The sequence below is a fragment of the Miscanthus floridulus genome, chromosome 9 (genome assembly GCF_019320115.1).
Source record: "Miscanthus floridulus cultivar M001 chromosome 9, ASM1932011v1, whole genome shotgun sequence".
NCBI lineage: Eukaryota > Viridiplantae > Streptophyta > Magnoliopsida > Poales > Poaceae > Miscanthus > Miscanthus floridulus.
The window spans coordinates 107,704,794-107,729,578 of NC_089588.1; the positions used below are offsets into that span (position 1 = coordinate 107,704,794).

The following is a 24,785-nucleotide window of genomic DNA, read 5'->3' on the forward strand; positions in this document are numbered from 1 at the left end:
AAAAGGACAACCTGCCTTGCATCCCTACCGATAGTGTACCATTGCTTTTGCCACACTTTGTGTGAGTCCAAATTAAAGGGCCACCACTTCGGTTGTCCCACTAAGTCTCTCCAATCAATTTTGGACCCTAATCCCTAACTTGGTGGTGCCAAGGTGGATGTTTGGTTGCCAAGCAAACTTTGCCTACCATTGTTAGCTCAAGAGTGACAAACCTTACCAACATGGTAGGGGCAAAATTAGCTTGGTCGCACAAGGTCAAAAGCTTGCTAGCACATGTTGCGAGGTGAGCTCGACAAGCATCCAAACACATGTGCCTCTCCAAATCCTCACTCAGCAAGTCAAGGCAAGTTTTGCCAGGGGGTCAAAACACTAGTACAGCCGATATTCTTCCAACGATTTAGATGCGTTTTGAACTGGTTCTAAAGTGTTGGATCTTGCGACATATCCAATATTTTGGGGTTGGTCATTAGATTCGGCATAAGATTGCATTTTGGCTCCAGCATTCGAGGGAAGCACTGTGGGAGAAGACGATAAAAGAAAAAGAAAGAAGCAGCATGCACACTGTCACAGCATATACACTTTTACATGCCAAGCTAAGCACGTGTACACTTTTACATTGTTAACGTGCGCTGCACATGAAAATTGAGTGTCTTAGTTGGTTAGAACATGTCCATCCGATTTTAAGTTCTTGATTCGACATAAATACTCTGTTTGTGTACATGTATTCATAGATATAAGCATAATTTTTGGAATGAAAAAAAAGGTCTGAGCACCGCCGCATGCATGCATGCCGTTGTCACAAACCGCCTCGGCCCTGGTTAAATTCAGGGGCCTCGGAGAAACCTTGGGCTGTGGAAATGGGCCTCCAGTGCGCCATCCGTCCCACACGATTCTTCCTGCCCGACATGTACCCGTACGACCCACCCGTAATCGATTGCTGTGAAGGAATAGGAATCTTCGTATATATAGGATTGTTGATCTCTAATACGGAAGTACATCTTCGTAATCTTGCGTTGCCTCCCGATTTAGCTGCACATCCCGTCTCTTAATCGGATCGGATTTCGTGCGTTCTTGTGTAGATTGGAAATAAATGGGGATTCCACTCTACTGTCCCAACCAAACTTTTATTTTTAAAAAGTTATCTTCAAGTCTTTTTTTTTGGCATTTATTATTGTTCAGACAATTTCTGCGTGAGTTTGAGCCGGATTCTGATTTCTGATCTGTCACACCCTTGGCCGCCGGCTATCGACGTGAGCACGAGTAAATGGTTGTCGATGTTTCACCACCGATAGCCTGCCACGGGGGTACCCGGGGCAGTACGTTCGGGCTTCGGCGTATGCTCAACTCGATGGTTAACGCAAGAGACGGTCGATTTATTCTGATTCAGGCCCTCGATCGTAGATCGAGTAATAACCTTACGTCCAGTCGGCGTTAGCCTTTGCGTTGGATTGATTGTGATATGTTGTGTTGTACAATTGTCGTCCTCCTCTCTCAGGAGCCCTGCCCTCCTTTATATAATCAGGAGGCCAGAGTCCTAGTCGGTTTACAATGAGATTTCCTAGTAGGATTACTTAATAGTTCTACTACTAAGATTACATGGGAAGAATCCTAGTTGGACTAGACCTTCTCTCTCCCTTGCGAGGTATCCTGTGGGTCCCGCATCGACAAGCCCCCGAGCACTTCATGGTTGAGCTCTGAAAGTCTCGCCTTGCTCCTTCAAGTCTTGTTGAGTAGGAACAAAATGTCATCCGAGTGCTTTCTGGAGTGAAACCTTGTAGCGCTTCTTGGGATCTTCGGGTGATGAGTGCTTTTTGAAGAAAAAGTGCATCCATCTGGTTGTAGCCCCCGAGCCTCCTGCTATTTGGAATAAGGAGCTGGAGGATCTTGTCTTGAAGTTGCTCTGATTATTCGTTGAAGTTTTATCAAAAAGAACTTGAACATGGCTCGTTCCGGGTTCTTTTTGTCGTAATGTCTTGAAGTGGTCTGCGTTGAGGAAGTCTTTTGGTGACGTGCGCTTTTTCAAAGAAAAAGTGCACTCACTGAGTGTAGCCCCCGAGCCTCTTGCTATTTGGAACAAAAAGTTGGAGGGTCTTGATCCTTTATGTTGTTTGAAAATTTGTGTTCTGAAGTAGTCCCCGAGACTTGGATTATGTTATCATTCGAGTAGTTTTGCGGCATCTTTCCGAAGCGGCCCTTTAGTCTTGGATTAAACCATCATCCGAGTAGTTTCGCGGCATGCAGCCTCCGAGCTTATGTCCGGGTTCTTTTTGGGTGGGTGCAATTTTTCGTAAAAATTGCACTCACTGAGTGTAGCCCCCGAGCCTCTTGCTTTTTCTTGCAAAAGTTGGAGGGTCCAGATTCTTGTCTTCAAAAAATTCCGGGGCTATGTATCCCGCAGCCCCGTGCTTTCTCCGAGTTCTTCTCTTTAGAAAAGAAGTCGGATGAAGAGTCTTGATGTGTCGGCGTCGTTGTAGTCTTGAGTTTCTTGTATTCTTGGTCCTTTGTCTTTGGTTCCGAGCCTCTTTTCGCTCAGTATTTCTCTCGTGATCATTCTGGCTTCTTTTTCTCATCTGAAAATGAGAGAAAGTTGTCTTCTGAGGTGGACGCTCTGAAAGCCGATCTCGACCTTCTCCGGGCTGAGTTGGAGACAGAGCGTCAAATGCACCGAAAGGAGGAGAAGACCCTTCGTGCCCGGGTAGTGGAGACGGAGAAGCAGAGAGATGCCGCGGTGGAGTCTGCGAAGAATGAATGCAAAGGTGCCGCGGGTTCTGCCTGTTTCTTCTTGTATCTTGACTTCTTTTTCCGCTGACTTGTTCTTGGGTGTCTTGTCTAGTTCTCCGAGTTGAGAAGCAGAAGCTTTCGGAGAGTATCGATGAAATGAAGGCTCTTGTCCGCTCCAGTCATAATAAAGCTGAGGAGGTAATTACTCATGCTGAGGAAGAACTCGCCCTTGCTAAGCTGATTAGGCGCGGAGCTGACAGAGATCTTGTGCAGGCCCAAAAAACTATTGAAGGCTTGTCCGGGAAGCTGGCGACGGCTACTGAAAATTGGAACGTTTTGTGGAAATCTTTTCGTTCAGTAGCCGATGTTCTCCGGACTCCAGCGGATGACGGGCAATCTTGGGCGCAGTTCATTCCCCAGATTCCGACTCGTTTCCAAGAGTTCGCGAAGAAGTGTGCTCAAGTATGTACCAAGAATGTGCTGGCCCAGGTCCGGGTCCTTGCTCCAGAGGCGCCTCTGTCCAAGATAGCAGAGGAAGCTGAAAGCCAAGAATACCTTGACGCCGTCGAGAGGATGGAGCCTGAGGTCGAAGGTCTAGCCAGTAGGGTTGTAGACAGTCTAAATATTGACATTTCCCTTTCTGATGACAATGCCTGATTCGATTGAGCGTCCCCTTCACTACAAGAGATGTGTGGCTTTTTGACGTATTTGGTATGACAACAGGTGATAATGTCATTATATCATTCGGTTTATGACATTATGTTTTAGGCAATTCGACTTGGTGACAATAAAAGGTTGTATGTCACAAACAATGTCATACAGCTAGTTCAATTCCATCCAATGACGATATTTGTGATGTCATAGAGGCATTTTCTGTGTCACAAAGGCTAATTTACAAATTCCATCAATCTATGATAGAGTTTGTGCGTCAAAAAAATAAAATTTTGATTTGTTTACATGTTGTTCTCCATGTTGGCATGTTCAACAGCTGTGCGGCCGGGTTGGTCCATATACCTTTTTATTTTCATTGTTTTCCCAATATATTTCATCTCATGTTATCTATGTTTCACAGCCCACGTTGTTAACATGGCATTTTATTTTATATAGCCTAATCACTACATAAAAAAAACACACAAACAAAACATGCATTCATGTGATGTGAAGAGGGGTCGCTAAAAATATCAAAGCACCGGTGGACGATTGGTCGTTTAAGACTTATAGTCGGTCGCAATAAAAAATGTACGCATCCATTGTTTAAAAAATAATAAAAGAATAATTAAAGAAACATTGAGTGTTTTTCTTATCATGTGTGTAATTATTCATTTCTAAACTCAAACTAATAGGTTGGTGATATGAAAAGGATATGCAGAAAAGTGAAGTGGAGAGATAAAAATTAATAGAAACATACATTCATATATATAAAGAAAGAAAAGAAAATAAAAAGAAAACAAATTTAAACACACACACACCACCCTGAACGCCCGACGCTCGCTGTATCCTCCCTGCGCCTGACGCTCTCTCGCGTAGTCGCGTGCGCGACTGCACAGCCTGAGAGCCCAGCGAGTTGCGCGTCCTGAGAGGCCCAGCAAGCATGCGAATCTTCTTTTTTTTTGAGGGGCAAGCATGCGAATCCTGAGTGCCAGCCCATTTGCAAAGGGTCAAGCGTGAGCACGGAAATTACCCAAAAATACAAGTTGCTGCTAGAGGCGCTCGAACCTAGGACAGAACAGATCCAAGGCAACATGCTCACCACTGCGCTGTGATGGTTTTCATAATCAATTGTCCATCCATAATAAATTTATAAAGCAAGTATAGCAGCAAATTGACTTCCCCCTCAGCGACCAGCGGACGTACCGCTCGAACCTAGGTTTCGGCGCGCCCATCACGTAGGGGACTCAGGACACACCAACAGTTTTTTAACAAAAAAAACTACAGCAACTAGGAATGGAACCTGGTATCTCTAGGCCTCTAAGCACCATACCATTAGACCACGACTAGTTTTTGTTCAATTGCTGTGACCAGCCCATATTTATAAACAATCAACATTACAGAATTTCCAGAGTAAAATATAATAAAATACTAGATAAATCAATAAACAAGATTTCTAACTTTTAATCTGTGGATGAAGCTTCAAAATTGTTTATTACAATCATACAAACTCTAAATTGGATGATCTTTTTTCATTGTCCATCTACAATAATTATATATGCATGGTTCTTTTTTCATTGTCCATCTACAATAATTATATATGCATGGTTCTATGAAACATAGGAGTTGTAGTCCGGGTTCCATGAAATGGCGCATCCATTTTTGTGAACCATTCAAACAATGTTGGATGGAGAAATGACCAATACAAAATTTATAGATATTAATGATTTCTTCAGCTTTGTAGTTGACAACTTTTCCATTTAAAATCATTTAGTATCCAAAAATTCTGTTTGAAATTCTCATATTTTAAAATTTAAATATTGAACTGTTCAAACAAAGTCGTATGGAGAAATGACCAATACAAAAGTTATAGATATCGATGAGTTCTACAACTTTATTGTTGATGACATTTTCATTTAAAATCATCTACTGTACGTTGTTCATAAATGGATACATCTCTCACATAGTTATATGGCTAAGTGAAAGATCTATCTATTTGTAAAGAATGTATAGTCTCCCTTTATTAAAATTGCTTGAAATTTTTATGCAGTGCTTATAGACCTAAAGTATGCTGTTGTGTCAATTTATAGATTTTGCTGACCAAATTTATATATTATTACAATTATATTGTGGAATTACCATGCAATAGTTGTAATAATATCTAAATTTGGTTAGAAAATTCTACAAACTTGCATGAAAAGCATGGTTTTGGTGTATGATCATTCCTAAAAAAATTCAATTCATTTTAGCAAAGCGTTACTACATATTGTTCACAAATCTATACATCTCTCACATAGTTACATGACTAAGTGAGACATGTATCTATTTATGAAGGATGTATATAGTTTCACTTTGTCAAAATTGTTTGAAATTTTTATGGAATGCTTATGGAACTAAAATATGTTGTTTTGTCAATTTGTAGATTTTTTTCAGACAAAATTCATTTATTATTGGAAATATATATCATTATGAGGGCATTAAACTTATTTTATATTACTTAAAAACTATAATTAAGTTGCTGAGAAAGAATTTAAACTAAATTAATAAACATAATGAGGACACTACGAGCTCAAAACTTAATTAAAGCACTTAAATGATGTGCTTATATTAAATAGCCAACGAAACTTATATTCTAAAATAAATAAGTCTTAATTCGTCTTTTAAAAAAAAGGAACAACCAAACCAGGCCATTTGGCTCCCAAGCGTGCGGCCTGCTAAGGCCCGTTCAACTCAGAGAAGCCCAATAAAGACACGAACCAGGGAAACCCTAATACCAAAACGATAGCAGCCATTGATCTCAATCTGATGGCCAGGATTCATCTGAACAAGAAAAACACATATATAAGCCAATGAAACCCTAGCGAGCTCCTCAGCCCTCACACTCTTCTCTTTCTCTCACATCGGCCGCCGCTTTCTTGCTTCTCACGCGCGGTGGCGCTGGCGGCTGGCGGCTGGCGGCCCTAATGCGTGCGTGCTACGCGCAACAGGCAAGGCGCTCCTCCGGGATCCGGGGCGGCGGGGCCCCACGGCGGCGAGGTGCGGGCGCGCATGCGGGAGGTGGCCTGCTGTTGCGCAAAAGGCACAGCGGCCTGGTGTGTGCGGCACAGGCTCGCGCGGGCGAGCCGCACTTATGCGCATGGCGGAAGAGGCGACACAGTACTTTGGTGGTGGCTCCTGTGGCGGCGGCGGTCCCTCGCTCAGGGCTAGAGCGGTAGTGACTGAATCTGCCGTGGCCGAGTCCTAGCAGCAGCGGGCCTGCGCCTCTGTTCCAGCTCGCGAGGCGAACCAGTGCGTGTCTTCTCAGGGCACTCCAGATCATCGTCCAACGAGCGACTAGAGCCCAGGAGCGAGGGGCGCGTCCAGCCATCCGAAATCACTACTGCGGTCTAGCACAAGGAAGCTAAGAGGCAAGTTTCAGTTCTAATCTCATCAGTTGGTTGGAATTCAATAGATCTCAATCATGGTGGGTTTGTTGGTGCTCGCGGATTGCATGGAGTAGCCTGTGAAGGGAGCAAGGATGAAGATGCTGCTGCTAGTCTGTTGGATTACTAGATGATAAAAAATTGATCTTCCTCTTGATGTGCTGCTTTTTTCCATGTGTGGTATGGGCTAACAGGTCTGCGAGCTGCTCAAGCATCAACCTTGTTTCATGATGCTCGAATCTTTTGCAATGAACTATCATCTGGACTATGTTAATCAAGTTGCCTTCATGTGATCTGGCGCTGGGCAAAAAATTTGTGCAGATATGTGTTTTCTCTTTGGATTTGTAGTGTCCGTAGGAACTTTGTACCACATGCCTTGGTGCAATTTTAGTCAAAAAAATAGAGGAATTATTCTTTTGGACTACTATGTCTGCGTCCAGTAGTGCTAGCCCAGGTCATACTCCTAGTTGTGTCAATTTATGTTGCTGCAGTTTGACCTTGCTCGTTATCATTTATGTAGTAGTAGTAGTGATAATCTGCTCAATAGCTTGTGTCTTGATCCGTGTGACATGTTAGATCTGTGTGATTATTGAATCATTGATCTTCAACTGTACAGGTGCTTCCATGTTGGTCTGTTCCTTGTATTTGCAACTTGTTTGATATCAGAAACTTGTTTTTCTAATTTGTTTCTCTATTTGTATAGAAAAAGCTAATTGCAGCAAAATTTTGTATAAAAATTGTCTTACATTAGAGCATACATAATCAGTGTTTCAGATTTCATTTGATGTCTGATTCGGATCTAGATTTATTTTGTACTCGTGCATGTTGTTCTATGTGATTTTTCCTTTTGTTCGTTGAAGTTGCTAACTCCTCTTCTACTATGTAGGTTGTCACTGGCTGTCCCACTATTCATCAAGCCTGAGTACTGAGAAATGGAAGTAACGGTGATGGGCACGCACAACACGACAGTGGGGCTACGATTTTTCTCCAGTTTGTTTATATGTGATGCCGATACATTAAATCGGATAATTTAAGTGGATATTTTATAATGTATTTTGAATGGTTGATTAAATAAATTATGTGGGCTTCTACTCCGTACGGGTTACATGGGCTGCTTTGATCTATTATGTTTGGGCTGTTTTGATGGGCTGTACAAAATTAAAATTCTGGTTGCGTGGCCTATTATGCTTATGGGCCCGAGAAAATTTGCACCGGCTAGCATTAAAATTTGGTCGCAAAAAATTCTTGTGGGCTACGAAGTGGGCCCAAAATAAAATTTGAGAAAGCTAAATAGGCCGAAAGACTACAAATAAATGGGCTGCTATGTAAAAAAACAGGCTAAACAATGTTTTGGGTCTGTTATAAGTCTGCCAACCACGTGGGCCTTAACAGGCCATATTTTAATTTTATGACATTTATTGATCTGTCAACTCAGTGCCACGTCATATGCCTACATGGCATGAGGCAAGGTTTTGTGACAATACACTAATGTCAAAACTTGTGACGTTAGATATATAAACGTCACATAATAAATTTGTGACGGTGGTTTTTTGACGTTTGGATTTTCGTCAACTGGATGTCACAAATATTAAATTATGACGTAAATTCCATATATTATGACATATTATAATGTCAAAAAACCACACATTTCTTGTAGTGCTTGTAATATTACACTCCTCTTTAAATGAAGATTCTTTATTTTTGTTGATGTATTCTTTGCCTGGGTGCGGTTGAAGTTACTTGACTTGCTGAGTACTGAGACCCCTCGATTTGTCGAGTACTTTTCTTTTCTTCCTCTTTTGTGATCCGTCGAGTGCTTTGTCCACGCTATGACTTGTTAGATGTAAATCTTTGTGTTGATAACCTTTCGTCCGTGCTATGTGAAAACGACTCGGCATAGAATGTTGCCTTGACGAACTTGGCGCTTGTGCTTTTCTGAGGAAAAAGTATTCCTATCTGGATGTAGCCCCCGAGCCTCTTGCTTTTTGGAACGAAGAGCTGGAGGGTCTTTTGAAGTTCAATTTCGGTCGACTAGTTTTAGCTTTTAGCTACCTTCATCGGCAGGCTCAAGCGTCTTTTCAGCTATTTTGCTCTTGGCCGGGATGCTCAGGTATGTGTTCAGCCATTTTGCTTTTTGTTTCGGGTGTTAGCTTTTAGCTACCCTCATCGGCGGGCTCAAGCGTCTTTTCAGCTATTTTGCTCTCGGCCGGGATGCTCAGGCATGTTTTCAGCCATTTTGCTTTTTGTTTCGGGTGTTAGCTTTTAGCTACCCTCATCGGCGGGCTCAAGCGTCTTTTCAGCTATTTTGCTCTCGGCTGGATTGCTCAGGCATGTTTTTAGCCATTTTGCTTTTTGTTTCGGGTGTTAGCTTTTAGCTACCCTCATCGGCGGGCTCAAGCGTCTTTTTAGCTATTTTGCTCTCGGCCAGGATGCTCAGGCATGTTTTCAGCCATTTTGCTTTTTGTTTCGGGTGTTAGCTTTTAGCTACCCTCATCAGCGGGCTCAAGCGTCTTTTCAGCTATTTTGCTCTCGGCCAGGATGCTCAGGCATGTTTTCAGCCATTTTGCTTTTTGTTTCGTGAAAACAACTCGTTGGAAGTCATGACAAGACATGCTATGGATGAATATCATCTTTATTGATCATGAGTATAAACTAATACATATGTTGTTGAAGAGTATTGTCTTTCGTCGATTGTGAACGTTGGTCCCTTGTGGCTTGCATATCTGTTTTTTCTTGAGTTGTTTTCACGCGTAGAATCTTCTTAGCTGGCTGATGTGCCATGTATTGCTGACTTCTTTTCCATCTTCGGTTATTAACTTGTATGTGCCTGGTCCGGTGACTTTTGTGACAATGAACGGACCTTCCCATGGACTGAGTAGCTTATGTCGTCCGTCAGTCTTTTGTATCCTTCTTAGCACTAAGTCTCCGACTTGTAGTGATCGAGGTTGGGTACTCTTGTTGTAGTGCCGTCTTAAACCTTGTAGGTATCTGGCTGATTGGAGGGTAGCGTTTACTCTGACTTCTTCTGAGCTGTCGAGTTCTAATCTTCTTGCGTGTTCTGCTTCTCCTTCATCGTATTGTTCTATCTTTGGGGATGTCCAGATCAAGTCGGCGAGCAGTACGGCCTCTGACCCATAAACTAGGAAGAAGGGTGAGTAGCCTGTTGCTCTGCTTATTTGAGTTCGTAGCCCCCATACTACTTTCGGTAATTCTTCAATCCATTTGGACCCATAGTCCACTAGTTCTTCGTATAACCTTGGTTTTAATCCGGCTAGTATGAGTCCATTAGCCCTTTCTACTTGTCCGTTGGCTTCTGGATGTGCAACAGACGCATAGTCTATACTGAAACCATAGTCTTGTGCCCAGCTCTTGAATTCTGTAGCTGTGAAGGGGGAGCCTAGATCTGTGATGATTCGATTTGGCATGCCGAAGTGGTGCATAATGTCTTGGATGAACTCGACTGCTTTGGTTGCGCTGTATTTCGCGAGTGGTTTGCATTCAATCCACTTGGTGAACTTGTCGATTGCTACAAAGATGTACTCGAAGCCGCCTTTTGCTTTTTTCAGGGGTCCTACTTGATCCAGCCCACAGCAGGAAAAAGGCCAAGCAGGTGGGATGCAGATAAGATTGTGAGCTGGTACATGGGCTTGTCTTGCAAACATTTGGCAACCTTTGCATTTTCTGACAAGCTCTTCTGCGTCTTTCAAAGCGGTTGGCCAGTAGAATCCGGTGCGAAATGCTTTGCCAACCAGTGTCCTTGAGGCGGCATGATTTCCACAGCAACCTGAGTGTATTTCGTCTAGGATCTCTTTACCTTCTTCAAATGAGACACATTTTAGGAGTACTCCTGATGATGCTGCTCTTCTGTAAAGTTTATCTCCTACTAGAACGTAGTTTTTGCTTCTGCGAACAACTTGGGTGGCTTCTGCCTTATCTGCTGGCAATTTGTTTTCTTTGATATAGTCGATGAAAACTTGGCTCCATGAAGTGTTGATTACCAAGATCTGAACGCTTTTAGCCTGAATTTCATGTGTTGTTTCACCGGGTTGTTTGATAGAGGGAACTGATAGCTCTTCTATGAATACGCCGGGTGGAACCTTCACTCTGTCTGATCCGAGCTTGGCAAGGACATCTGCTGTAATGTTGGAATCGCGTAGGACGTGTAAAATTTCTAATCCTTGGAAATATTTTTCAAGTTTCCGTATTTCAGCACAGTAAGCACCCATGTTTTCTTTGGTGCAATCCCAATCTTTGTTGACTTGGTTGATGACTACTGCTAAATCGCCGTATACGAGTAATCTTTTTATTCTGAGGGTAATTGCCACTCGTAGCCCGTGGATGAGGGCTTCATATTCTGCTTCGTTATTTGTAGCTTGCCATAATATCTGAAGGACGTACTTGAGTTGTTTTCCTTCTGGAGAAATGAGGAGAACGCCTGCACCGGCCCCACCTAGTTTGAGTGATCCGTCAAAGTACATCTTCCAGTGGTCAAGGATTGTATCTGATAAAGGCTGTTGAATCTCTGTCCATTCGGCCACAAAATCGGTGAGGGATTGAGATTTGATTGCTTTCCGTGGGGTGAAATTGATGTCGAGAGCTCCGATTTCAACTGCCCACTTGGATATGCGCCCCGTGGCATCTTTATTGTGTAGGATGTCTCCGAGTGGAAAATCTGTCACCACGGTAATCTTGTGGCTTTCGAAATAGTGGCGAAGCTTGCGTGAGGTGATAAGTAGAGCGTAGAGTAGTTTTTGTACATGCGGGTACCAGATTTTGGATTCTGACAGTACTTCGCTGATGTAGTATACGGGACATTGCACTTTATACACGCGCCCTTGTTCTTCTCTTTCTATGACTATTGCCGTGCTGATTACGGTAGGAGTCGCCGCAATATATAGCATCATATCTTCATCTTTCTTTGGAGGTGCCAGGACAGGCAACGAGGTGAGGTATTCTTTAAGTTTTTTGAAAGCTTCGTCGGCCTCTATTGTCCACTCGAACTTGTCTGTCTTCTTTAGTAGTTTAAAGAAAGGTAACCCCTTTTCGCCGAGTCTCGATATGAAGCGGTTGAGGGCCACCATGCATCCTGTTAGTTTCTGCACATCTTTTGACACTTCTAGGTGGGCCCATTTCTGTTATAGCTCGAATTTGCTTGGTGCTGGCTTCGATCTCGCGCTGACTGACCAAAAATCCGAGTAGTTGTCCTGAGGGAACTCTAAATACACATTTGTTTGGGTTCAATTTCCATCTCCATCTCTTTAAGTTTTCGAAGGTTTGCTTTAAATCTTCAATCAGAGTGTCTGGGTTCTTTGTTTTCACCACTACATCGTCCACGTATGCCTCCACATTTTCACCGATTTGATTCCCAAGGCAAGTTTGGATAGCTCTTTGGTACGTGGCGCCAGCGTTCTTTAGTCCAAACGACATGGTCTTGTAGCAGTAGGCACCAAACGGGGTGATGAAAGATGTCTTGCTCTGGTCTTGTTCTTTTAGTGCGATCTGGTGATACCCTGAATAGCAATCGAGAAAAGATAATAGTGCAGATCCTGCTATTGAGTCAACTATCTGGTCAATGCGTGGTAGCCCAAACGGATCTTTTGGGCAATGTTTGTTGAGATCTATGTAGTCGACGCACATGCGCCACTCGTCTGTGTTTTTCTTCTACACAAGGACTAGGTTTGCTAGCCAGTCTGGATGAAGGATTTCCCTGATGAATCCGGCTGCCATCAGTTTTGTTATTTCCTTTTTAATTGCTGCCTTTTTGTCAGGTGAGAATCATCGTAGCCGTTGCTTTACAGGCTTGGAGCTTTCATTAACATCAATTCTGTGCTCAGCCAACTCCCTTGGGACTCCTGGCATGTCGGTCGGCTTCCAAGCGAAGATATCTTTGTTGTCCCGAAGAAAGTTGGTGAGCGCGAGTTCCTATTTTGCCGAGAGGTGAGCACTGATGGTTGCTGTCTTGGAGGTATCGCCTGTGCCTAAGTCGATTTGCTTGACGTCGGCTTCTTTTGGTGGTGCGATGATGCTGGGCTTTTTAGCCGGTATTTCTAATTCTTCTTGGCTTGTCTCTGCAGCGATTGCGGCTATTTCTTTTCTTCCATTGTCGGCTTGTGCTTTAGCTGCAATTTGGATCGCCTGAACGTCGCAGTCAAAAGCACGCTTCAAATCGCTTCGAAGAGAAAGGATACCGTTGGGTCCTGGCATCTTAAGCAGTAAGTACGGATAATGTGGTATTGCCATGAATTTGGCCAGTGCTGGACGTCCGAGGATTGCATGATATGACGAATCGAAGTCGGCGACCTCAAATTTGATAAACTCTGTTCGGTAGTTTGAAGGAGTTCCAAAAGTAACGGGTAAAGTAATTTGTCCGAGTGGCATGGCTGCTTTGCCGGGTACTATTCCGTAAAAAGGTGTGCTTGTTGGCGTGATCATCCCGGCGAGTTGTAGTCCCATTTTTCTTAGAGTTTTCTAAAAAGATGATGTTGAGTCCAGCTCCTCCATCGATTAGTACTTTGGTGACGGTCATACCAGCAATAGTTGGATCTAGAACCAGTGGATAATGGCCTGCGTTTCCCACGCTAGTCCATTGGTCTTCTCTGGTAAATTGGATAGGATACTGTGACCAATTGAGGTATCTTGGTGTAGCCGGTTCTGCTGTCATAATGGTCCGTAGTGCTAGTTTTTCTTGATGTTTGCTTCTGCAATCCGGAGCCCCTGAGAAGATCACTGCTACCATTCCCCTGGGTTTTTGAAATCCTTTGTCCACGTGGTTGTCTTCCTCTCTTTTCTGATTGTCCTCTTTGGTGTTTTCCTTACTATCTTTTCTTGTGTATCGATCATAGAAAGTGTAGCAATTTCCGATGGTGTGCCTCCCATTAGGGTGCAATGGGCAACGTATGTTTTCAATGTCATCACTTCTGGGTTTGGAAAACTTCTTTGATTTGTCGGCCATTGCCACAGTATTATCTGGTCTACGTTTTCTTTCTTGATGTCTGCTATTTCGGTGATTTTGCCTGTCCGAGTTGTCCTGGTTGCTTCTGTCTAGGAACCTCTCTCGTGTTTTTTCTTCTGCAGTAATCATCTTTTCTACTATTCGTCTGAATTCTTCATTGTTTCTCGGATTTTCTTTGCAGAAGTCTTGAAATTGCCACCTAGCCATGATTCCGTGAGAGAAAGCTTCAATTACTTCTCGTTCGGTTATGTCATGCACTTGAGCTCGTAGTTCGCCGAATCGTCGATAGTAATTTCTGACACTTTCACCTCCCTTTTGCTTGAGTCCTTTTAGTTCTGCGTGAGTGATTGGGTGTGTAATGATTCCTATGAAATTCTCACAAAAAGCTCTTTGCAAATCCTCCCAATTTCTGATAGATCCTGGGTTTAGTTTGTCGAACCATTGGAGGGGCATGGCTTCCAGTGCCATGGGAAAGAACAGGGTTTTGATATCATCGTCTCCTCCGGCTAGTTCAATTGATTGTGAATATATTCTGAGCCATTGCCTTGGTTCAGTTTTGCCATCATACTTGGAGTGGTTAGACGGTTTGAATTTGTGAGGTAATCGTACCAATGCAAGCCTGTTCGCGAAACAGGGGAATCTGTCGTGTGCCTTGGTTTCTTTGAATTCGGATTCGGCACCTTCTTCTGGCCAACTGTCGTTCTGATGGGAATAATCTTGCGAGGTTGTCTGGGTAGGTACCCTACTCCTAGTCGTCCTTGGTTGTTCAAATCGGTGGCCTTGATTATGTTCCTTCCTACTTCCTCCATCATGGCTTCCACCCGGCCCAAGTCTTTCGAAAGCGGATTTCCTTTGATTTTGATCTTCTTGCCTGTGGGTTGTTGATCTGGCGGATAGTCTTGATCGAGCTCTCTCTTCATGCGTTCTCGGGATCATCGATCGGATCAAGTCTTGGAGCTATTCATACTTCTCACCGGGATGTGAAGTTGCTCCGAGTTCTTCTAATGCTTCTCGAATCTTATCGTAAGGCGTATTTGCCGTGCGTCTTCCTTCGACTTCTCGTTGCGATTTTCTTTTGTCGTACTCAGCCAATTCTGACTCATATCTGATCCAAGCTTCCCTGCGCTGCCTAGCACGGTGTTGGCGCCCTTGCTTCAACTTGTTTTTTCTTTCTCTAGCTTGTTTCTGAATTTCGGTTTCTCCATCGTAGTCCTGGGCAAAGGGTGATATGTTGGATTCTGATTCATCTGATGATCTGACATCGGGTGCTTCTAGGGGATTTAATGGTGACCGAGGATGTCGAACCATGAGCACTTCTCATGCGTGAGTCGTTCTGTTATTGGCGTTAGTTCTCATGCTGTCGGAGTCGCTGATAACTTTAGTAGATGCCTCGGTGTCGTAGATCGAGTCTCCTTCTTGGTAAGGTAGAATAGCTGTTGTTGTTGTGCCGACTAGTTGGGTTCCGCTACCTTCAGGAGCGGAACCTGGCCAGTGGATGATATAGTCTTGCGATGTTATCGTTAGCACGAGACCCTCCTGAGCTCCTGTCAGTGGTATCCCAAATCTTGGATTGAAAGATCTTTCGAACTGTTCCTGATAGGATTTTGCCATGTTGTCGAGCCCAAATGGAAAAGAACTCGACTTCTTGAAAGAACTCTGAGGGTAATCCGAGTTGTTTTGGGTTGTGCTCTGGAATCTTGCCAAAAAAGAACTCGGTTTCTTGAAAGCTCTCGGATAAAACTTCGCCTTGGAGCTTGAATTCGAATCGGATACGAGTGGCCGTGAAATCTGATTTGAATCGGACACTATGAGCTGCGCGAATCTTCTGGTGAGCTGATCCGTTGTAGTTGTTGAAATAGGAAATTCTTTATGATGATCTGGATCTTTGAGGAGATGGCCCTGAAGCTTGCCGTTGTTGTCTGCCTCGTAGATCCATGAGCCGAAGATGAAAGTTGATCCCGTCGGGAAGATTATGTTGTCGAGGTCCATCGAGCTCTCGGATGCAAAGTCGCTGAAAGCCCCTACCTGGCGCGCCAGCTGTCGATGTTTCACCACTGATAGCCTACCATGGGGGTACCCGGGGCAGTATGTTCGGGCTTCAGCGTATGCTGAACTCGATGGTTAACGCAAGAGACGGTCGATTTATCCTGGTTCAGGCCCTCGATCGTAGATCGAGTAATAACCTTACGTCCAGTCGGCGTTAGCCTTTGCGTTGGATTGATTGTGATATGTTGTGTTGTACAATTGTCGTCCTCCTCTCTCAGGAGCCCTGCCCTCCTTTATATAGTCAGGAGGCCAGAGTCCTGGTCGGTTTACAATGAGATTTCCTAGTAGGATTACTTAATAGTTCTACTACTAAGATTACATGGGAAGAATCCTAGTTGGACTAGACCTTCTCTCTCCCTTGAGGGGTATCCTGTGGGTCCCGCATCGACAATGGTATGAAATGAGGACACTGGCGAGGTTAACCCCTCGGCCTTGGCAAATTCGATTACGATGCAATGTCTAAATCTCCCAACCAGGCACGGGTGTGGCTGGCCATCAGGGCCCATAAGACAGTGTAACAACTAGAAAACGTAAATAGATGAATACGCCAACTAAGTAGATGACACGGCTTTCTTCAGTCGCCACCAGCTTACTGTATGTCGTCTGGCACGACATCTCCCCCCCTTGAGGTGCCGCTTGTCCCCAAGCTGGCGCATCTGGGAATCTCTTCTTGAGCACATTGTAATCTTTCCAAGTCATAGCTGATGGAGGAAGGCCGGTCCATGTGACCTTGACTTGAGGAATCACCGTGTTGCCCTTCTTGACCAACCGGCGTTCCAGGATGGCTTTAGGTTTGGCCGCTGCAGCTTCCAAGTCAGTAGTGACTGGAAGGATATCATATACAGGAGTATAGTCTGTAATGAAAGGCTTTAGCTGAGAAATGTGAAAAATAGGGTGAATCAATGAACCTTCTGGCAATTGTAGCCGATAGGCCACATTGCCAATGTGCTCCTATATTGTATATGGTCCAAAGTACTTGTAAGCTAGCTTTGGAAAGAGCCTCTTAGCCACTGATTATTGTGTGTATGGCTGGAGTTTCAGCAACACTTGATCTCCAACAGAGAAATGATAGTCTTGCCTCTTCCGATCTGCTAGCAGTTTCATTCGATTCTGTGCTTTGGCTAGATTTGTCTTGAGGGCTTCTAAATGCAATTCTCTGTTTTCAATGATCTCAGCTACGGTAGTAGATGTTGAAGCTGGTACCGTTGGAACTGCTCCCATATTGGGTTCATAGCCATACAGAGCCTTAAAAGGTGAGCATCCTAGAGCAGTATGGTAAGATGAATTGTACCACAGTTCTGTTAATGATAGCCACTAAGTCCAAGCTTTTGGGGAGTCTTGCACAGAACATCGGAGATACATTTCCAAACACTGGTCAACTCTTTCAGTCTGCCCATCTGTTTGGGGATGGTCACTGGCGGAGCCAAGGGGGGGCTGGCAGGGGCCATGGCCCCCCCCCAATGTTTCACAACAAAAAAAATTAGTAGTATGACTTAATATTTTTTATTTATATTAAGAGGGAGATTATATAAAATTCTTGTCATATATACCTATTAATATTTTTAGATAATATAATCATACAAAACACAACTAGATAATAAAATTATCACAATGAAAAAGACCGAGCCGGCCCCCCTGAGTATAATTCCTGACGGTCGGCCCCCCTGAGTATAAATCCTGGCTCCGCCACTGGGGATGGTAGGCAGTGCTAAGTTGGAGATTCACTTTATACAACTTAAACAACTCTTTCCAAAAGTGACTGAGGAATACAGTGTCCCTATCAGTTACTTAGTAATCCATGTAGTTTGACTACATTGTCCATGAAAAGCTGTGCAATTGTTGCTGCAGTGTATGGGTGTTTGACTGGCAGAAAATGGGCAAATTTAGTGAGCCTGTCGACCACAACCAATATAACACTGAAGCCCTATGACTTTGGTAAGCCTTCTATGAAGTCCATGGACAAATCCCTCCATACATCATCTGGAATTGGTAGGGGTTGGAGTGAGCCCAATGGATGAGTGTTCGTTTAGATTGTTGACAGACAGAGCATTGTTTGATAAATGATTCCACATCCTGTTTAATACCTTTCCAAGTAAAGTTCCTTTTAAGTCTGTGGTAGGTAGCAGCAATACCTGAGTGTCCTCCAAGAGCACTGGAATGACAGGCAATAATGGTTTTTGTTTAAAGTGCTGCATTTTGAGCAATCCAGACTTTGCCATGGTGCCTGATCAACCCTCTGTCCAAACTGTACCCCTGAGCATCTGGACTGGAGATGGCCAACCTGGTCAGGAGTTGCTGGGCTTGAGCATACGTGGCATATGAGTTAAGAACTTCATGTATCCAAGCAGGTTGCACAGAAGACACAACTTGCAATGACATGAGGTGGGCTACTCTAGGGAGTGCATCAGCTGCCACATTTGCCTTTCCTTGTCTGTAGACAATCTTGAAATGCAGTCCCATTAGCCTTGTCATTGCTTTCCTCTGCATCTCAGAGTGGAGGTTTTGTTCATTGAGACATGCTAGTGATTTATGATCTGTCACTATAACAAACTCTTGCCTTTGTAAATAAGCTCTCCACCTTTCCATTGCCATAATTAGAGCCAAGAACTCCTTTTCATATATGGATAATGCTTTATGTTTCTCTCCCAGTGCTTTGCTAAGATAAGCAATGGGTTGACCTTGCTACATCAACACTGCTCCAACGCCATCATGGCAAGCATCTGTTTCAATTGTAAAGGGTTCTTGGAAGTTGGGCAAAGCAAGGACAGGTGTTGTTGTCATTGCCATTTTGACATTGTCAAATGTTGACTGGGCTTCAGGAGGCCAAGTGAACTGTTTCAATCTGAGCAAGTTGATCAGTGGTTTGGTGAGGATTCCATAACCTTTTACAAATCTTCTATAGTAGCCTGTAAGACCCAGAAATGCTCTCAACTCTGTGAATGAAGTAGGAGTTGGCCAGTGTAGCATAGCTGAAATCTTATTTGGATCTGTGGACACCCCTTCAGCTGATATAATGTGTCCTAGATATTCCAAACTTGACTGTGCAAAAGAACATTTGCTCTCTTTGAGGAAAAGTCTGTGCTTTCTCAATTCAACCAATACCTATTGCAAATGATGTTTGTGGTCTTCCATAGTGTCACTGAAAATTAGGATGTCATCTAAGAATACTAGTACAAACTTCCTTAGAAATGGCTGCAAGATTTGATTCATGATGCACTGAAAAGTGGCAGGTGCATTTGTAAGGCCAAATGGCATCACCTTGAACTGATAGTGGCCTTGATGAGTTTTAAATGCAGTTTTGTGCTCATCATCTGGATGCATTCTCACTTGATATCCTGACCTCATATCTAGTTTTGTGAAGAACTAAGCTCCATGTAATTCATCTAAGATCTCTTCAATTACTGGCATAGGAAATCTGTTTTTGATTGTGATGTCATTCAATTTTCTATAGTCTACACAAAATCTCCAGGTGTCATCTTTCTTTTTTGACCAAAAGGACTGGTGAAGCAAAGGGACTATGGCTATGGGCTATCAATCTAGCTTGCAAAAGCTCCTGGACTTGTCTCTCTATCTCAGTTTTGTGTAATGGTGAATAGTGATAAGGTTTAGAATTGATAGGAATAGATCCAGACAAAAGTGGGATGGTATGTTCATATTCTCTTTGGGGTGGTAAGGCTTTGGGATCAGTGAACACATCACTATAGGCTAAAAGAATGTCAAGAATGTTAGATTGTTGTGAAGTGTCACTAGGTGTGGATATGATGGTTGTTGGTACATAGTCTAGAAGAACAAAAGCCCATATGTCATTGCCCTTGGTTGAGTTAAATACCTTAGTGGCAGAGATAGACTAAAGCTGTAGTGGTTGTTCTGTGATCCCTTTCAGCTTGACAGGTCTGCCTTTGACACAAAATTCTAGAGTTTTGAGTTTCCAGTCACATTGCATTGGACTATTGGATTGAAGCCAGTTAAAACCGAGGATGGCAACATATGGGTGCATATCCAAGACCACCATATCATTAGACAGTGTATGTCCTTGGTAATACCATGACAACCCTTGTACCTTTTTGTTTGTGACCATCCATTCACCATTTGCTAACTTCACTTTTCTAGGTGGGATTGACATTGTAGGTAACTGAGCTAGAGCAACAAACCGAGAACTAATGAAGATATGTGAGCTGCCACTGTCAACAAGGATGAGCATCACTTTATCCTGAACTCTGGTTTTCAGCTTGATGCAATTTGTGTTGTCAACACTTGAGATCGCATTCAATGATAGCTGGCGAAAATCCTCGTGAAGTGTGTCTTCGGTTGCCAGTTGATTGAGGACATCGTCAGACAGTTCCCTGTCAAGGTCATTGATGACCAATGCATTAGTTTGAGGCTTGTTTCTCTTAGGACACACTTCTAAGTGGCCTGGTACAAATTTGTCACAACAATTGAAACAAAGGCCGTTTGCCTTCCTATAGTCCCTTAATTGCCTATCTTTCCACAAAGAAGTGGGTTGAGGTGCTGGTTTATGCTCAATTCTTGGTTGCATGTATGATTTTGGTTGATTGGTATTTCTGTGGTATCTAGCCTTGCTTCTGTCATGCACTCCCTGCTGAACCTTAGCAATGATTGAAGCCTTATGCACAGTTGTGGGCATTTGAGTCTCTATTGTGCCTCTGAACTCTTCCTTGAGTCCTCTTATGTATTGAGGTGTGAAAAACATTTCATCATAATGAGGATTGTGCATGGTAACAGCAAATTGCAAAGCTTGGAATTGTGTGGTGTATTCTTCCACTGTCCCAGTCTACTTGAGGTCCAATAAGTCATTCATTGCTGTTCTAAAATCATCTGCTCCAAACTTTTCTTCTACCACGGCACAAAAATGATCCCAATTCCTGAAAGTATGGTTTTGCTTGTAAGCTTGGTACCACTTAGCAGCATTACCCTCAAAATGTAAGTGTGCAACAGTAATCCACATGATACGCATCTCTCCTGCGTATTCGAGAAAAAAGATTGAAGACTCTTATGCTTGTCTCTAAATGATATATTCATATTGCTAAAATCTTCATGGTGTAGATCACAACTTAATTAGATGTAATGGTTAGAGTAGTGATGCTGCAATAATTACTTAACCAAATAAACATTATCGGAAGAAGTAGGCTCAGTTAACTAACTGCTTATAAACATGAGCGCCTTTTTGCACAGGGTCAATTAACTTGTGGAGTTGTGGAAATCAAAAGATTAGCAGCGTATTCTAGTCAAGGTTTGGAACAGTTCAGAAATGAAATTAGATTTATAGCAAAGCTTCAACATTTAAATCTTGTCAAGCTGATTGGTTGTTTTTTTCTCGACCGTGCCATGAGGCACGTTTTTCATTAAGAGGAAGTAGATGAAACACACAGACGAAGTACAAAGGAGGTAATTGTCGATTACCGCAAGCGAAAGAGACGAAAAAGGAAAAAAGAGAAGACAGAAGCTGCACTGAAGAAGGTGCTGAAGCACAGCAGCTGCTGCCAACTCAAACTGCACCAGCCATACCTCGGAGGTCCTAGCTATCGCCTCTGAGGGATGAGCATGCAACAAAATGAGAAGATACTTGTTTATGAGTACATGCACAACAGGAGCTTGGACGATATTTTCAAAGGTATGTTCAGCTGTTTGCTTGTTCACCAAATGGCAACCCCAGTCCTCGACCCCTTAAATAGAAATAAAAAATTCTCGCCATTCATAAACTGCACTTCATTATACTTGCAGACGTTACAAAGTGGGGATCAATGACATGGCCTATATGTCAGAATATAATTGATGGCATTGCTCAAGAACTTCTTTACATCCACAACTTATTGCAACCAGAAATATGCATTGTCCTGAGGAACTTGAAAGCAAGTAACATTCTATTAGACAATCAAATGAATCCAAAGTGCGGATACATGGTCGATAGGTACCCATGTGTTCTCGGTGTGATGAGTGATTGTCAACGTGATTCGCGTCTTGAGTTGAGTTTGTGAACTAACCATGGCGTGAGTTGTGTTGTGCAACATATCTCTTGGTTTGTGGTGCGCAGGTGTAGAGCTCGGAGGCGGTGGTCGATGGCGAGGTGAAGGTCAAGTAGAGACGGGCCGTGCCGATGGACCGGGAGCGGTGAAGGGCGGACGTGAGGCTTGGACTGAAGGACCGGAGCACCGGAGGACCAGCCGCGGTGGCTGACACTTGGGGACATCGACAAGCACAAGTGTGCATGGAGGAGTGACCGTGTTGACCAAGTCAAGACAGCGGACGTGCAAGTCGAGCGGAGGCTCTGGAAGACTTGGCGGCCGGGTGGTCGAGGACGGTGGTGACACGTGTCGAGGAGCGTGGGACGCGTATGGAGTACGCTACTCGCGAGCGGGTTTGGTGGTTTGGGCCGCAAAACCACCGGTGAACGGTTTTCGGGTTTGGGCCGCAAAAACCCAGGCGGAGGTTCCGAGGAGGAATGGGGCGGCACGTGGCGAAATCACAGAGATTGCGTCGAGGCGAAATAAATCTGTGCAGGAAACGTGGCCGTCCGATCAACAGAAGATTGAGTTGGACCATAATGCCTTAGGGTTAGGTGGTTCGCTCTAATTATCCAGGGGCAGTTTGGGACTTGTGTAATATCCCTGTTAAATAAGGACGAGGGTGCCCCAATCACCCTCACCTCTTGGCATTTTCATTTCCCCTCTCTAGGTCTTCCCCTCCCTCTAGTTTCTTGCTTGAGAGGTCCTCAGATGATTTAGCCACTTCATCTGTGTAATCGAACTGAAGATTTGTGCGGGAATGGAGGCCCTAACCTCCTCGTGCCCTCTGGGATTTAAGGTTTGAGTATTTTGTGTGATTCTCGTTCGTGTTCTTCGCGTTCTTGTTTTTTCCTCTCAACCCCTTCTCACGTTCTTGCTTGGATCTTGAGTTGTGGCTCGTCTGGAGTCAAACCGATTGATTTGGGATGAACTAGGACATGAGTTGATTCCTTCCACCGAAGGAATTTGTCTGAATCCTCACTAGTTCATAGATCAGGGCGATTCAATTTTCGGAGTGGAAAAACCGGTGTTCTTCGCGTGATTCGAATTTCCCGTTGATTGGCTAATCTTTGAGTGATGATCTTTTAGAGGTAGCTCACCCACCTGGTTCAAATTTGGTGGCAATTGGTTTTGATTTAGCCGCAAATCGGGCGAATTTGTGTTCTTGGCGATTTTCAGGCGCTTTGTTCTTGCTGATTCGCGATTCGCGGACAGTTCGGGCCTTGACCGCGGACAGTCCGGGAGTCAGGCTTGTTTCTGTGCGTTTGGTGCTGTTCGATGTCCGTACCCGCAGACAGTCCGCCCCTAGAGCGCGGACAGTCCGGGACTGCTGTTCCAGCTGCGACCAAAACTAGTTCTCTCGGTCTGGTTTTAGATTTTTTGACCAGCGGACAATCCGAGCCTTGACCGTAGACAGTCCGCCGTTCATGTTTCAGTAGCGTCCAGAACTGTTTCTCATCGTCTGTTTTCGGAGTTTTGACCGACGGAGATTCCGGCACAGACCGCGGACAGTCCGCACTTGGCCCACGGACAGTCCGGCCCTGTGATGTCTTCTTGGTTTCGGAGCGTTACGTCGAGGGCTTGGCTTGGCTGTTTCTCGAGAGTCCCGCTATGTCTCTTGGTCATCGCCATAGACATCCAGCCACCTAGTTGGCTCGTGGACTACTCCTCTTTCATGTGGTTGTCTTTGGGGTTTGATTTTGAGACAGTGGCTAAATATTTCGAAAGAAATTTGAGGCTCCTATTCACCTCCCCTGGTCGCTGTTTCGGTTCTTCACAAAGATTTCTGATTTTGGGGTGGATTCTACAACCGTGTCCTGGATGCGATGTTTACGCGGCTCCTACTCGTTTGGTGCGAAAATTAGAGAACATCCTCTGGACACAAGCACATGCACAGATACGTATGTGTTTTTATTTTACCACAACTGCATCTATTTTCATCCTCAGCCTGTTGGCCTTTTACCTTTCTCAGAGCCTAATACAGTGAGCCTATGTTTGCTAGATTTCAGATGTTGGTACTTCGCTTTAGAAATTGGAATGGGGAAGAACATGGTTATTGTTAGAAAAGTTTTATGTAGCTGGTGTGTGCTCAGTGTTAGCCGAACTTTTTTCCCTCTCTTTATCAGTCGGCATTTTGCAAATGTGTCTATTAGGAAGCAAGCAGATTGTTCTAAAATAAGCAAAAGGGAGTTCAACAATAACCTATATTGATTCAGATTTTGGGGCACGTGCTCTTATTGCTACAACATACTCCGAAGTCAGAACTGCATAGTTGAATGCAAGGTCGTAGGTCGGATCCTTTCGAATAGTGAGTTTTGGGATCCAAAATCACCGGACCCCTCTCTAAACAGCGCAATCATTACTTTAACATTGAATCAACCTGATGAATCTAGAGATGGGAATGGGCCGGGTCGACCCATTGGGTCGCTGACCCGACCCACAAGAACAAGGCCGATGGGCCGCATGAGTCGGTCCTAAAATTAGAAAAGGGCCAATAGAGCCGGAACCACCAAGCCAATGACCACGTAGGGTCGACCCAAAACTCCTCTCATGAATCCCATCTAAAATAGCATCAAGTCAAGACACTATGCAGTTAACTTATCCAGCACCTAAAAATAAACTAATGCAGCAGCGGCCAGCGGCAGCATTATTGCGTTAATTTACCATCAGAATTCAGAAGGCAAGACTACTGACAGTGGAAACCATACCTAGAAGGCTCCAGAAAAACTAACCTCGTACTAATGACGAGGCGGATTCATATCGTAGATGAGGCGCCCTTGGCTGAAAGATACCCTTAATCGATGGAGCTCGTAGAAGCGCCGCCGCCTCGGGACATCGCCGCGGTGACGAGGTTTCCGCCGCCGCGAAAGGTTCTGATTTGAGGCTTCAAGGAATGCAAGGTGGTCTGGCCAATTTGGGCTGGCTCCTCGTGTGGCGGCAACGGATAGTGGGCTTCACATGTTTGGGCGCCAG

General features: G+C 44.1%; 1 long non-coding RNA gene across 1 annotated transcript; it reads left to right on the forward strand.

Moving 5' to 3' along the window:
• The first annotated feature begins 3,410 nt into the window (after nucleotides 1-3,410).
• On the forward strand, nucleotides 3,411-7,885 carry LOC136484074 (uncharacterized). The gene is made up of 2 exons (XR_010765758.1): nucleotides 3,411-6,985; nucleotides 7,678-7,885. It is a non-coding gene; the product is annotated as an uncharacterized lncRNA (long non-coding RNA).
• Nucleotides 7,886-24,785: the final 16,900 nt, after the last annotated feature.